Here is a 16,179-nt window from a genome sequence, read left to right on the forward strand (position 1 = left end):
AACTGACTTAAAAGGCACAGGATGATTTAATGTAAGCATCTGGGTCTTTTTAAAGCGCTGAACAAGTATGCTCTATGCTTTTTATGAGAGATAAGTTTGGCTTTGAAAGAGAAAATGAATCTTAGTAGAAAAATATTTGCTTTCTTATATTCTTATTTTGTATAGGCTAAAATCTTGGTGAGGTAATTTTACAACTGTATGTAAAGGCAAAAAGAGACAGAGAAGCAGGGAAAGAAATGTTAGTATTCATCTTACCTCTAGGTAAAATGAGGAATTTGTCCAAAACCTGATCTTTTCTAATTTAGTTAATAAAAGACAAATGAGCAATTTTACTTTTTTTGGTCAACAGTTTGCAATTAATGATGAGTTTTGAACTTCCTAAATGCTGTTTAAGGGGGTGGGAGGAGAAGCAAGGGGGAGAGAAAAAAAAGAGGATAGGGAGTAAAGGACACAGAACTTGTATTTCTAATCAGCATGGTCTTCCAGGAACAGAAAGAAGTACCAAGTTTCAAGCTGCCTGCTGGTTGCTTTCAGCAATGGGTGTCCCCTCTGGCATTTATGTCTCAAACATTCCCTTTGGCTGCTCAGCCTGAGACTTAATAAGCAAGGACACATGCTACTAACAAAACAAGAAATGTTTTGCTTATTATTCAATCTTGGAGCAATACTTAGAGCATTTTCTTTGTTTATTCAACACAGGTAAAGCTAGTGCAGGCAAAGCCAACATAGCAGATACCTCAAGTCACACATATAATCTTTTTCCATACAACTCTGTGGCACATGTACAGATCCTTAACTTACTTGGAGAGTAGCTCCCCAGAGTCTCCTCCATTAAGAATTCAGACAATCCATTTAGTTTGTTTGGAGGCACCCAGATTTCCTCTGCCCGTCTTTTTTTTCTATACATTTGGATTCCCTCTGTACATCAGCTTATTGGCAAACCTCAGTATCTAGAAAAAGCCTGAAAACCTGACATCTGGTTTTCAATCAAGATGACAGAACAGACAGACATAAAGCTGGAAAGGAGCTCAAAGGGTCGTCTGGTCCATCCCTCTATCCAAGACAGCATTAGCTGTCATTTCTGGCACATCTTTCTCTAACTTGTTCTTGGAGATCTCCAAGGATGTCTCTCTGGAAAAATCTCCAGACAATACATTCCTTATCCTCCAAATTTTTTCCTAGTGTTTCATGTAAATTTTCATATTGTGATCCATTATTTCTTACCTTGTCCACCACAGACAACACTCATTTACTTATCTACCAGAATGTCCCCTTCCAGACCTCTTTTTTTAGCCTAAGCATTAGGCCAGTCAACTCTCAGATTGGTCTTTTCTGCATCAATTTTTCTAAGTCTCTGATCACTTCTGTTGCTCTCCTGCATACAGTCACCAGCTGGAGTACTTTCCTTCTTCTTGAAGTTCAGTGCCCCAAATTTAGAGTACTCTGATTAGAATGGAAAAATAAGACTCGGTCTGTTACTTTTTATGGCTATCATGAAGAAGCTTGCTCCAAGTTCCTCAAAAGCTTCTCCTCCTAGGAGACACTCCACCTGGAATCCGGTTGAAAACAATCTGCAGGGTCAACCCACTCATAAAGCTTTGTCTGTGGAGCCCTTCTTAGAAACTAACAGATCAATAGGACTCAAGTAGGGTAGTTAATGGTCTCTAATGTAGCCTGGAAAATTTGCTATCTGTTATATATATCTGTGCTGGTGCCAGTCTATACCATCCCTTATTTTACTGTGCCTTGCTGAATTGCTAGCAGAGCTAGCCAGACAGCCGTCATAGTTAGAGCAGAACAAAGTCCTGTGATGGGTGTAGCACAGGAGCAGAGAAGAGCAGAAGAGAAGCTTATTCCTTGTTCCTGAGTACTCACAGAGGCAGAGCTGTGTTCAGGAAAGGCTTTTCCACAGGGCAGCTGGTCCTGCTTGCAACCAGGGAAATCCAGGGACAAAGTAACTGGCCTGTCAAGAAATTTAGCCAGTGGAAGCACAGGCAAGCCGCTACCAAAGGGCCTTTGTACTCTTTAAGGTCATCAATAGAGTCAGACTTTTCTCACAAAATTGTTTGTACATATGTGTCTCATTTAGAAAGAAAAGGGAAACATTCCAATCTGAAGGAACAAAGACTTTATTTGATTTGCTGATTGCTGTCTTGAAAGGCTCTTGTCAGCCTGATTTTGCCTGCAGGGAGAGAATTGCCATGGTGTGAAGCTTCCAGGCAGATGGCTGGAAGCAAGCATCAGGCTCACCACCTCCCCGCCAGCCCAGCTGTATCTCCCAGATTGGAAGGATCTCACACTCTTTGCCTCTAGGTAGAAAATGTGAATGATAAGAGCCTGCCAGAAATGTCAGCTCATAGCTATATGACAATTTCTCCCCAACATAAGTTTGAAATAAAAGTCAGGTAAAATTGAAAATTTTCCAGGAAATATTATCGGATGGACAGTTATTAAAAGGGCATTTTCCACGGGAAAGAATGATATCCCTTTCATTTTGACAGGAAATTGTCAACCATTTCTACTTATTGGTGCTGCAAAACCTTTCACTATTCTTTTCCAGATGACCCTTTCTTGTCAATTAGCTGTTGACTCTGATTCCTTCTTGTGACCCCTCTCACACTGTTCCCCATGAGCCTCATCCTGCTCACTTCACTTGCCCATTTTCCCTGCTATCTTTTTACTCTCTCTTCAGTACCTGTCTGCTTTTCCAGCAAGAGAAAAAATAAAGCAAACAGTATAAGTTAACAAACAGAAATATCATGATATTAATGCTTGGAAATCATTGCATTGCCCAGCTCAGTGATGCCAGCTTTCTTATTCTTTCTTATTTCACTCTTTCTTATTCTTTTGTACTCCATTCAGATTTATTTTTTTTTTGAGTCCAACAGTTATACAATCCCTTCTATTTTGACATTTGAGCGTCAACATGGAAACTCAAAATGCAGGTACAGGTTTAGATGAACAAAGGGAAAGTGGGGAGTGAAGGCAAGGAGAATAAGGAAGATGCAGATCTCCACTACTTCTGGTCTAGCCATATGTGTGATAACATGGCTGATATTGTCATAGCTGCACAGGTCCTCCATCAATGCACATTGTTACTGGATCTTGTTCCTTTTAAATGACATATATAACCCTACTGAAAAACATATTCTTAAAACCATTTGTCTGGAATCACCTGCCCTTTATCTCTGTCACATTATCTGGGAAATTTGTTGGAGCATCCCAGCTGGGAGTTGCCAGCCTACCTGTTGAAGGTATCTTTCTTGGATAACATCCCTGCTGCCAGAATATGCTCTCCGCTGGGACAAAGAGATCTTCTACAGCTATAGTTCTATTCTCTGTCATGCTCAGCTACAATTTACTGCCAAAATCATGAGCAACCTGCTGTCTGTTGATTGCATACCACTGTTAACATCAGTTGATAATCACTGATCAGTACTTAGGCAAATGCTGTATTCCAATGCTATCCATTCAAGGATGGGGACTTGCTGGGAACTCGACTAACTTCCTAAGATACCTTATTTCATGACTCACTCTGGTGCACCTCTTTGTTTTGCAATGCTTTCCAGTGCTAACACTCCTGAGGTGGAGTGTTACCCCTCTTTAATAAGGTGAGAAAGAAAAATCAAAGTCCTATAGGCAGCTTGCATGATTCTAGGCAGAGCAGGGTGTGATACTTTTTCTTCAGATTCCCTCTAAATCAAAATCAGCTTCTGTGGATCCCCTGCTGGTATCTTCAGTAGGAATTTTTAACATGTGCACTGCAGGTCTCATCTTATGTATTTCTAAATATGTACGTACATTTATGTGAGGTCAAGTAATGTGACACTCAGCTTTGGGGGCACATTCCAAATAAAATAATGTGTTGACTGACTCTCACTTTGGGGCTAGAGGGGTAAGTAAGTAAAGCAAGTGCATAAGCATTGTTTCATTTCCCTATACATCCAGCTTCACTTAAGCAATCAGCTGCAGAAGTCACCACTTTCTGCTAGCTAGCACTGTTACCAGTAATTGCAAATGCCATTAATAAAGGGGGGAGGGGGGAAGCAAGACACAAAAGGGAATAAATACTGTACATAGCCGGAAGGCCTTTCCCTCCTACACATATGATTCACTGTTGTTCCCTGCCTCACATGGGAAAATGTTGTCCTGCTGAATATGTACCTTAAAGGCAACTCTGCCTCAGAGACATCACATATGCATATTGATAACATGCACTTTGTAGTGCCTAGAGATGTTTTTAACAAGGCTTGCTGAAATGTACCAACAACTTTCTCTCTTCTCCTTCTGTGTGCCACAGATGATTTTAAATGTGTTTCCTGGTGGTCCTTATCCCTTACAAGAAAGCAAGAGGATGGCACAGACAGTGATTGAGGATGGCAGCAGAGGAGAGAAAGAGTGGTCCTTCTTCCACAGTAGTGTAGACTGGCCTGGCACCAGGAAGCCCAGTTCCCTTGAAAGCTCTAAATAAGTTGTTGGGTTTTTCCTCACACTGATGAGTGAAACACAACAACACTGCTTGACAGCATTGTAAGGAGAGGGCCAAAAGAGAGGGTCACTCTACCAGTGCAGAAGCTCTCTGCGCAGGTAATATGGGAAGCCTATGTGCTATGTTGGGGGGGGGGGTCTGGCATCCCATTAAACTTCATCTCCCTAAAATAATGGTCTGGCTCTAAGCCTCTGGTTAACTTTACTCCATGATTGGCAGAAATCTTGTAAAGCTTTCTTATTTTTTAGAAATGGTGAGAACAGCAGTGAACAGTACACTGAATCCTTCCAAGACTAATTTTACAGTTTCTCTTTGTGTAGTACTTCTCCATCAAGAAACGATTAAATTAATAGAATTTATTTTAAACATCCCTATCATGGTGGTATCAGTGAAAGCAGACAGCGGGGGGATAACTTGCCTTACCCAAGACTGCATTCACAGGCAAACACACACATTCATTAATCCACATTCATTAATAATGACTGGCAAGTCTAGGGATATGTTACCAGGCATGATCTACAGGGCACCATGCCACCAACCCCTTCAAATAGCTAAAGTAAACAGTATGTCTCTACTGCACCACATACATAAGGATGTGTGGGCTAGCTTTAAAAGACTCTGTTCAGGCATCAAGATCAGCCCAGTTGCAACAGCGTGAACTCTGAGAACTAGTTTTGTCATCTGTAATGGGATAAATTAGCCTGCCAGTGCTGCAGTTTGGTTGTGCCTGGTACCTGAGTGAGCATTTAAAACTTGTTATGTCCCGGCAGCCAGGTCTCTGACGGAGGAGAGGTGGAGAGACCGTGTGTGGCTTCATCTCCCCCTCATCAAGGGAGACAGTTACAGTGGGCAACACTAATGGGATGCTATGAGGTTTCCTCATTTCTTTATTTCCCCAGAGAAATATTCTCACTTTCTGAAATTCTTGGCCTATTCTTTCTTTTAACTGCTGAAATAATGCAGGCAGGCTGCTTCAGACATCTTAGAAACAGCAGCCATGATGGCTACTATATTATTATCATTTCTGCTTTGTGTTGAAAATCAGAGGATTTGCTTAAAGTGATAGTTGCAAAACTTACTTAAATATAAAGATTCACCCTTTCACAAAAGCTCCTTTTTTATTAATAAAATTTGTTACTGTAAGGTTATTCCTCAGATTTGCATTGGGGAACATAATCATACCTATCTGTCCATAATAGCAGGGATTTTCATCTCATCTGAGAAAGCTTCTTCATGTTGAGCCAATTTAGAAATTTATAAAAATTCTAATATAGTTTAAAATATTTCTAAAAGACAATACCTTATTCCTTTTCTTCTTTTTCTTTCTTTTTTATTTTTTGCTGCAAAACCAAGAAATGTTTTATTAAATAAAAATGTGAATGTCCATTTCATTAACATGTGACTTCAGATGATGTTTTGGTTTCTAGGCATACTGAAATCCACAAGCTTCATCACTAAAAGACTGGAGACATGTTGGTAGCCTCAGACAAATTATTCTAGTCAGCATTTTGAATGTACACAGATCCGTTATTATAGGATTTTCACAGCAAAATATCTTTGAGGGAAAACAGATCTTTACTTGAAACAACCGTACAAAAGTGGAACACACTCACACAGAGGCATGCTCCATCCTTCACCGGTTATGAAAGCACAGAGAGTATTTCTACTAAAAAAAAATAGATGATTAATCTGTAGAATGTGGTGAAGTTTGTGGATCACAATACATGTTTGATATTGCACGAGACATCATGTTTACAGATCAGAACTCTTAATAGCTTGGATGTTTTATAAAGACAAAGTCGCTCTATGAATATTGACAGAAACCTGGCGCTCCCTGGGACCTTGTCAGTGGTGGGAACGGTTGAGGAGACAGAGCCAAGGCAATATTCCAGCACAACAGGAATGTCCAAATATCCTCGCTATGCACTGCCCACCTTGGTGTATTTTAAAGTATCACTTAGCCCTATGCTTCCTGGATTTCTCCTGCTTAACTTAGGGAGAATTACAGCATAATGGGAATGATGGCTTTCTCCACGATTTTGTTAAGTAGAGGTAGCTGTTCCATTTCAATTTTGCATGTAGTCCTTTAATAAACTATGATGCATATTTTGCAAAATGTACTTCAGCTAGCATATTCATCTGAGTGTTAACCAACATCAGCTCATTTATATCTCTGCAGATATACGGAGTATTTCACAGCCTTGAAAACAAAAATCAAGAGACCAGAATTGTCAGCTATTGGCACTCATTTAGGTGAGAGCTTTTACTGTTTCTTGCACAGGTCTGTATTATTTTTATTCTTTTAGGACTGAAAGAAGAGCTCACAAATCATTCTTTTATTCTGGAAACTGCTAGAAGAAGAAAATCAGAAGCCTTAAGGTAAAGTCTCAGGTAAGAGTGTTCATACTTTCCTTTGCTACATATCCTAAAACAAAAAGGCCAAAATGAAGAAAGACAAATATAACCGTAATCATGAAGTTAGAATGAGCAGAGCAGAGAGAGTTGCTGGGAACAGAGAAGAGAATGATGTGACAGCCAGGAAAGATTTGTGACTGCAACATAAACCCATTTGTTTTGCTGCTAATGGTTGGCCACCAGTGCTCAGTAGTATAGTTCTGGTAACAGAGAATCCAAGGTCTGTGTTCTGAGTATGAAGTATTGTACCCACAATAGCAGATAAGTAGCAAAAACGCTACCCTACCAAGAGGGTGAACCGAACAGTGAGCTCACATTGCCAAGGATGGTGAGCAAGCCTCACTTAAGGAAGATGGGAGAAGATATAACTAATCTCTCTGAATATACTGGAAGAAAACAGAAGGAAGAGGAAGAGCTGTTTTAAACCAAGGACAATATTGATAAAGAACAAGTGAGTATAAATTAGCCAGGAATAAATTTAGGCTGGGAATTAAGAGATGTTTCCTAACTCTCAAATCTGTAAGCTCTGGAGCAACCTTCTAATTAAAATAGTTAGACACAAATTACTTAGCATAATGTTAAGAAAGCTTGATGTGTTAGGTGAAAGGGTCTGTGTTATATGGTTACCTGCGATAATAACGGACTGGGCCCTGTAGCCCACAAGAGGCTTTTTCTTGTCTGTGTTCATAATTAAATGAAGTATTTGGTTGGCACGTGTCATGCTGGGGGTATGTGTATGAACAGTCCAGAAGCACAAAATCCTTTCTGTTTCTCCTAGAGTCTCCTCACCAGCACTCTCTCCAGAACACAAACCTCACTGCAAACAACAAAATAAGTGCAAGGCTTGGAGAACAAGTAGGCATCCTCGGGGGAAGGATGCTGAGCAATGAAACTCTCAACTGTCTCTGTGCAGACTAATGAGAAGGGCTAAATCCTGACCTCTTTGTTCCCATCCACACAAATCCAAGTCTAATAACTGTGTCAGCCACAAAAGGGATTTCTTATGATGTAGAAAACCGTTACAAGGTGACAGAAACAGTTTTAATTCCAAAATTCTTTTAAAATCATCAAATAGAAAGTCCAAAAGGAATGTTGATGGGCCATTTAACTGTCTTTGCAGAAGCTGGGCAGGATTGGTATCTGCATAACTACAGACAGCATGATCTTCCTCTCTCCATCCAAGTAGTGCCAAGACAATTGTGATATTTTAGACAGCTTTATCATAGATTTTAGCACCATACCAACAGAATTTGATTCAGTAGAAATCCAAGATGAACATGGAGTTGGTTTTTATTTGCTCAAAACAACTCTGCTTTCTTTTTTTTTTTTTTTTTTTTTTTTTAGTAAATAGCATACATCTAAACGTCAATAATTGGAAGTATCGAAACTGCCTGATCATTATATCATTTAAATGAAGGACAGACTTTAGTCAGGTGAACAAATAGCGGACGAGCTACAGTAGAAGCTGCCCTATAGACAGAAAAAGTCTTCAGACTGTTTTCTTATTTGCTTTTTATGCTAAGGTGAGCAGGCATGTTGAAGTAAATATAAAAGGCAGTGAGCCAGAGGGAAGGTAGAAACACAAATACAATTGCAGTCAGAAATACCAGGATGTGCACGCATGGCTTCTGGGCACCGTTACGAACCTGCCCCCAGAATGACAGATCGTCCCAGGAATTGCTTGTGCTCAGAGCATGCAGTGCAATCGGTGAGGACTAAAGCATATCCTCGTCTGGTACCAGATTTTATTCTGTTGGAAGAGTTGAAATGAGGAGAGCCTTTCTGTTCTTCACATGTGTGAGGTTCGGTCAGGTTCTGAACCAGAAACTTGAGGTGGTCAACATATATTGGATCTCCAAGACTGACAAGGAAACTGAGTAAAGGCAGAATTTGTCCCATGACTCTTGTTTTGAGACAGTGCCACATCACCACAGTGGGAGTCATTGATATTTTAGTTTTGTTCACTACTTCAGCTTCTGTGATGTATGGGGCATTTCTGACACTTCTGATGTGAAGCTTCAAGTCTGTTTTCTAAGTATGTCACAATACACAAATTTAGTATTTTCTTCCCCTATCTCTTTCACAGGAGAAAAAGAAAGAAAAAAGAAAAGAGGAAGAAAAGAGGAAAAAAAGAAAAAAAAAGAAAAAAAAAGAAAGAAAAAAGAAAGAAAAAAGAAACCAAACCAAAGCAACCCCCTACATGAACACCACTGTGCAGTGATGAGAGAAAAAGCAACCGGTGTTGCCATAAGAGGGCACACTGCAGCTGCAGCTTCGACACAGCTGAGCAAATCTCTCCCGGGAATGAAAGATGCTGGTTGCTTCTCCGCTGAGACTGGCAGTGTTCATGTACAGGAGAAAGTGTGGAAGGCTTTCTGTTAATTTTCCCAAGTGTGTGTTTGTTGCTTTTTTCTTATGGCTGCATTGGCTCTTTATCTTCCTTACTTCTTCTTCTTTTTATTGGGTCTGTTTGTTATTATCTCTTGCTGGCTTTTCCCTCCTCACTCAGTTTCTTGTCCTTCCTGTCTTTTTATTGGATTGCTTTTGAGTGAAATTTCAGAGCTGGCAGTACCATCACACTTAATATTTCTGGCTACAATTTTAATGTGTTTGTAACTCCCTGGGCTCAATGTATTAGAGCCAGGAAACACCAAGAATTGCTTTGGAGAGTTTGTAGTTGTGGTAAGAGAGCACAAAATGCTAGGTGCATGGAAAGACATCTTGTCTTAGGGTAGAGGGATGTAAATCTCTCACTGTGTATCACAGGAGTCAGATTTGCAGTATTTTTGCAATGAGTTCCAGGCCTCACAATGCTAAAAGAACAGTGCAGACAAAAATAAGAACAATGATTAATGAGCTGGAAGGATCAACTTGTAAATCAAGAACAGCAAGTGTTCTTTGATTAAAACAGTATTAGAAGAAAACATGATACCTGATGGCCACAGACTTCTTGGATAGAGGGAATGTGTGTAGTTTAGTAGAAATGAAGTGTAGCAAAATAGAAATAAGAGGAGAAAAAAACCACATTATATGTTGGTTTTCAACATAGGTGACATTCTGAATCATCATAAATTAACTATTCCTGATTTTCAAAGCAAGAACAGCAAAGTACACAGACTGTGGCAAAGGATCTGTCACTGTCAAAGGTACACTGGACATACCATTTTTTCCCTAGCTAGTGACTGTGATATATACTCAGGGAAGACATTAGTGAAGAATTACTTTTATATTATATTCCAATGGTACTTAGTATAGTGATAGAGGACAGCATTTTGCAACTGAAAGACCAAATGTATTCTGGGACATTCTCTTTCCTCTTTGTAAAGCTCTAGTAACAAACCAAATTCTCCTGTAGGTCCATAATATACATTGACTTACAGTCACTGACTGACTTACAGTTTCAATGAAATCTGTTGGACGATTTCTTTTATCAATGAGATATTTCAGAATGTTAAATAGCATTATATGTAGCTCATACCTGGTTTGATGTGATCCTCATTTTCCTGGCTGACTCTTCATTGCTTTATGCTCCCTCTCCTCCCCAGGGCTATTTCTTTTACCCGCCTCTCTAGCCAATAGCCCTATAGTTTGAGTGTCAGGCTCCTAGGACAAAGACCATTTCTTCATTACACTATACAGTTTCTAGCACAGTGAAAACCGTGACCTCTAGGTTATCATACAACAGTTAATTCCAAATAATGATAATCTGACTTGCTGGTACAGAATATCATGTAATAAAAAGTGATAAACGTTTGTGCCAAGGAGCAAAACTCACAATCTTTCTAAATAAGCTAAAAAGGCTAATAATACATCTGTGACTGCTAGAATACCATAGCTTCTGTATATTGTTTTAAATTTAATGATTGACAAGAAGATGAAACTATCTATCTCCTTTCAAGTATTATAACACTAGTGTTCGAAACCAGGATCCCCTAAGAAATATCGAGATAACGTTTGCTATCTACAAGACATTGCATGTGTTCCTAGCACATTACTTGTTGGTTTTCAACACAGCTGACATTGTGAATCATGATATATCCTCCTGCAGAAGAATTTAAGAAGTTGTGGACTTCCCTGTCATCTTCTCCTGTTGTTGCCCCCTGAGCAAAGCCCTTAGGATTGATGAGAATGCTCTTCAAATGTATCAGTGCAAACTCAATCAGCTCAGTTTGAATAGCTGTCACAGACCATTTTAACCAAGGTCGTTTTCCCAGACTGAACGCTCACTCATTCAGTTCCAGATTCTGCTGGAGGTGAGTAATCCAGAGCAAAATGGAGGAACAGAATAGTGATACCCAAATCCATTCCGGCTAGGTGTGTGCAAAGGTGTATGACTATATGCTGAAGTCACTTGGTAATAGTCACCCCTCAGGAGCACTAGAACTACTTTAACATCAGCAGAGCAAATGTATTAAATAGGAGCCTATGCAAAGAGAAATGGTTAAAAACTAGTAGCTAGGAACCCAGACAGGTGATCCTGTATTGAATCTATGCTTTAGGGAGATCACCCAGTGAAAACATGTATATTGACAGTCAGGAACCCAATGTCTTTGCCTGTGTCAGCAATGGAGGCAATGACCTGCAGGTCTCTGGGACCAGAGCTCTGGCACCTAGATTTAAGAGGTTCACTTCTAGGAGCTTGGCTTCTTTTTGGAGCGAACTTCAATTGGCTAACCTCAGCTCTAGTAATTAATTAGGACTCTAGAGCATATCGTCTTGATGTCTGAATAATTTATTTTTGCTGTCAATGGACAATGCTGACTTATCTTCACAGTACAACATTACAGCTTTGTTTTCATACATTAGTTTTACTGGGTAGGTGACAACCAGGATAAAAAAGAAATCTCATTTCTTAAAAGAGATTAGAACAACTTATTGTGGCCTCTGGGACTGTGAGCTCATCTTCAAGCTAGTCTTACTAATTAGCTGCATAAACTGGTGTCTCCCTTATGAGATTGGTTTGCAACAGGATATTGACAGAAGCTCTGAGGATCACATAAGGAATGTTCTGAGGGACTACTTAGGCTGCTAAATTGAATAAGAAGTACTAAAATACAGTGCAATTCCTAATGTGAAATACTTAATACAAGATATTACTTGCTGTGAAATGTCTTTTGAAGTGCCTACTTTCATGCTTTTTATTTCAGTGTCTATTTTTAAAACAAATTTTACTCTTAGCACAAACATTTTTTCTGACAGTCTCTTTGCATTTGTGTTAGCAGGGTCACACTTCACAGAGCACTCTGCCACCTTTCTCTACAGCATCCCTGGCAATTTATTTCAACCATCATCTGAGATAGCTTACTGGTCACCTGAGGTCTGGCCAAGTATTATGTAGACCAAGACTTCTGGTATCAATGGATCTTTCTCTGTGCAGGAGATTTTTCCAGCTCCCAAACTTTGCTGTGAGAGGAATGACCACCTTAATCCCCTGATAGCATTTCATACAAGAGTCATTCCCAGTAAAGATACTTAGCCTGGCTCCTTGATAGTAGAACTACATCATCAGTAAAAAGGAAAGGCTCATGTAAGTGTGTAACAATGATGCTATTCACAAGATGTTTCATTATCAGTCTGGGTGTATTCCTTAAATATCAGGATCTGGTGTCATGGAATTACCTGCTCTTGCTGTTGTAACAGGGCTGCTCACATGCAGTTTGGAAAGGCAAACAAAGTGTCTTTAATTTAAAACTCCTCCAGTTTTTTGAAAGACTGTTGTGACTCTGGGGCCTAGCACATTAATGGTAATGTTTTGAAATTGATGCATCTGCTACCATTCACAACATATTGTTGCAAATCCTGTCTTCTAATGCATTACCAAAGAGGCAACACAAATTTAACTTCCCATCTCCTTACTCACCAATCAGCCCTTCTCCTACCCTTTTTTAATAGCAGCAATATACACTCAAGTTACTCACTAACAATCTCTTTCAGCCTTAGACTCAAATTCATGGGTCTAGAGAAACTGGGAAACACCAGACCACCCGCTGCAACCTCCTCAGTTATGAGCTGGAGGGAGCTCTGTCCTGTCAGCCACAACACCTGTGACTGAGTTGGCTTTCACAGCCCAGCTGCTGTTATTAAAGAAGTGATCCATAGCCCCTAAAAATGCATATGGTAAAGATAGTAGTTTTAGCACAGTTCTTCTTTTAGTTCGTATGTAGATCTGCAGAGGAAAAAGAGCTGATCCACAGGAATGAAGGATCTGGGTTATGGAGATGTCTCTTAGGCATCAACATCACAAGCAAAGTTTGTCCTGTAAAAAAAAAAAAAGAAAAAAAAAAAGAGAAAAGAGAGATTTAATTATTTTTATTTTATTTTATTTTATTTTATTGTAATGAATTATCACCACCAGAGGAGCTCCAAGCAGCTGGAAGGATGGGGGCATGGTGGTGGGGAAGATTCAATGAATTAGTTAAATCTTTAGGACTTCCTGATCTGATTTAAAAAGAGTCCAAGTTTTATCTTCAAGAAGGTACAAAGTAGACAAGATAAAACCATTGTGTTTCAGTATAAGTGAGTTGTATTATGTCTACTCAGTGTTACTGTTCAATAATTTGATATTTACACAGAATATTTGTAGCTTCATGTTCAACCAGACCATGTGGAAAAGGCTGTTCCTTTAAGAACCGTGAGAGCAGACATAGCCTCCATTTCTCATATTTATTTGCAGAATAAACACTTTATATTGGCTATAGAAATGTTAACAGTTGTTAGAGAGAAAATATCAACATTCGGAAAAGAAGGATGGGCGTCTCCATTATCTCCCCCATTAAAGTTTGTTATTATACCTGTGGTGTATCCAGACCACTTCAAGACTGCTCAAACATTTGTTTTATATACAAATATGTGTGTGTGTGTGTGTGTGTGTGTATACACACACACACATATATATATGTATGTTTATATATATGCATAAGTGTGTATATATATATGTGCATATTTAATAGTAAAATTGCTATAACCATATCCTAGGACTGCAAGGTTTAGTATTTGGAAGCTGTTTTAGCTGTGGGATGCTACAGGATTTACAGATGAGGACCTGAAAATTTTTATTTAGGTTCTCCTCCTCCATGGAGGTGGAGAAAAGAACCTCATTGCTGTGTTTGCCTGGCTCTACAGGAGCTGTCTGGGGAGCAACCCTGAGCAGCACAGATTGTTTCTTGATTTCCCAGCTGCTCATCCTCTTCTCTGCCTGTCCTCAGCTTGCCTCATCAGTGACTCTGGCCATATCTCTGACCCTATATCTAACTTCTTGCTATTGTGTTAAAGCCACAGATGAGTTCAGGCGTGTGACATCCTGCCTGCCCTTAATCTTCTGGCTATGGTGATGCTCTGAAGAGACAGTACCAGGTGTCCTGATGGTGGTAAAGAAATCTTCAAATGATTACATAGATATATCCTCTGAGCTGATTCAGCCCCACGTTGCACAAGGCAACTTTTCGTACATGACAAATCAATTCGGAGCCCTTTCCAGGGCTGAAGAATATGATGGGGAATTCCCATCCCCTGGCTGCACAGCTGAAAATCAGTATCTAGGTTTTCACTTCATGTTGGTAGTATTCTCTACTTAACCCTGAAACCTTTAAGTGATGTTTGACTGTTGATTGATGTTTGTATTTGCAGAGATATAAAATGACAGTTTTCAGGCACTTTCCAGTATCCAAACTGTGGCCATATTCAGCTATGCCATATACAACTGCCAGAACGGGAGTTTTCTCCTTTTAGACAATGTTTACAAGTTGTTCTCACAAAAACCCTTGGCCCTTTGGACACAGAAAATGTGGAAAAAATAGAACTGAATATAAGAAATGGAAACATTATTTATAAAGGCAATTTTATCAAACACACAGATTTTAGGAGTAAAATTTAAATAATAGTAATATGATGACAAAATGAATAAAAAAGGACTTAAAGGAAAAATTTAAGTCTATTTTGAAAAAAAGTTCACAGAAACTTTGCATGTTCTAATATAGAAGATACCAGCTGAAGTAAAATGAAGATCTGAATCAGAAGATCAGATGTTTTCAGCTTCACTGCAAAAATCTTAGTAGTTCTTAGAGATTCTCAACCTCACTGAAGGGACATCTATCTATACAGGAAACAAAAACAAATGGAGAACCTGTGGTACAGGATGCCATTGGGTATTGCAGAGCAAGCACATTACAACAGACCAACAGACTTTAAAACATCCTCAAATCACAGTCTTTAATCACAAAAGAAGACAGTGATAGGATTTTGCTGGGTGAGAAACTAAGCAGTGGTACTTAATTCTGTAAAGTGAGGATTCAACTTGTGTAAAAGTAAAATAAAATTAGGAAGTCCTGAAGGGAATACAGATCTATAAGAGGAGAAAAAAAGGACCAAACACTACGCAGGAAACAATAGACAAACAGTATTTTCCTAACTAGAGAGAGAAAAAAATCAGTTTGCTTTGACCTTTTCCTCACCACACAGACACAACAGCATTAGCATCTATATATAAACCTTAGATGCTCTTCAGCTGTACTCAACTAAGAGATATCTATTCTAGCTCAGGAAGGCTAGTGGTAAAAGCAGTTGGGGGATACTTTATTCACACAGTGATAAATTAACCTATGAAGCACATCTCTAAGGATAGCTCTAGGAATGACTCGGATGCAGAGGGATCCAGATGGACTTTTTGACCTCCTCTTTTGCAGCTCCCTCCATGGCATTTGCTAGGATTTTTCAAAGCTAAAAGGTTGGAGGACACAAAGCTTTATTCTCATATTTTAGTCTCGAGGCTACAGAAGCTTCTGCATTTATGTCCAAGCAATGTTTGCCTCCAACAAATGTGAACTGTGCTGGGCAGCTGTGGAAGGAGGGAAAAAACAGAAAAGCCTTGTGTCTGAAACATTTGTGTTTGTGTGCATCCTACCCTGTACAGCTGGTCTGACTCAGCTCTGAGGAGATACTGTGCAGCTGTTTCTCTGGAGCAATACCTGTGGGCAAACAGCAGCAGAGTCCAACATCTATGTACATCTTCCTGATCTCTGGAGTTCATTTTGTCCCTACTCTGTCATGTTTAATCAGGAAACATTAGACTTTTTCCTAGTAGATATTCATGTGCATACGTTCAATACTTGCAGGGCCAATCTACCATTGTTCCAGTTTTCCTATTGATGTTTTTCTTTCAAATCAGAGCCCAGGGACTTGCTGAAAGCCCAAATCTGATCTTTTCAAAGTCACTTACTTTCTTGCCAGGACACTGTTGACTCTGTTAAAATTCTGCAAGACTGGATTCAGCTGGTGCA

The sequence above is a fragment of the Rhea pennata genome, chromosome 2 (genome assembly GCF_028389875.1).
Source record: "Rhea pennata isolate bPtePen1 chromosome 2, bPtePen1.pri, whole genome shotgun sequence".
Lineage (NCBI taxonomy): Eukaryota > Metazoa > Chordata > Aves > Rheiformes > Rheidae > Rhea > Rhea pennata.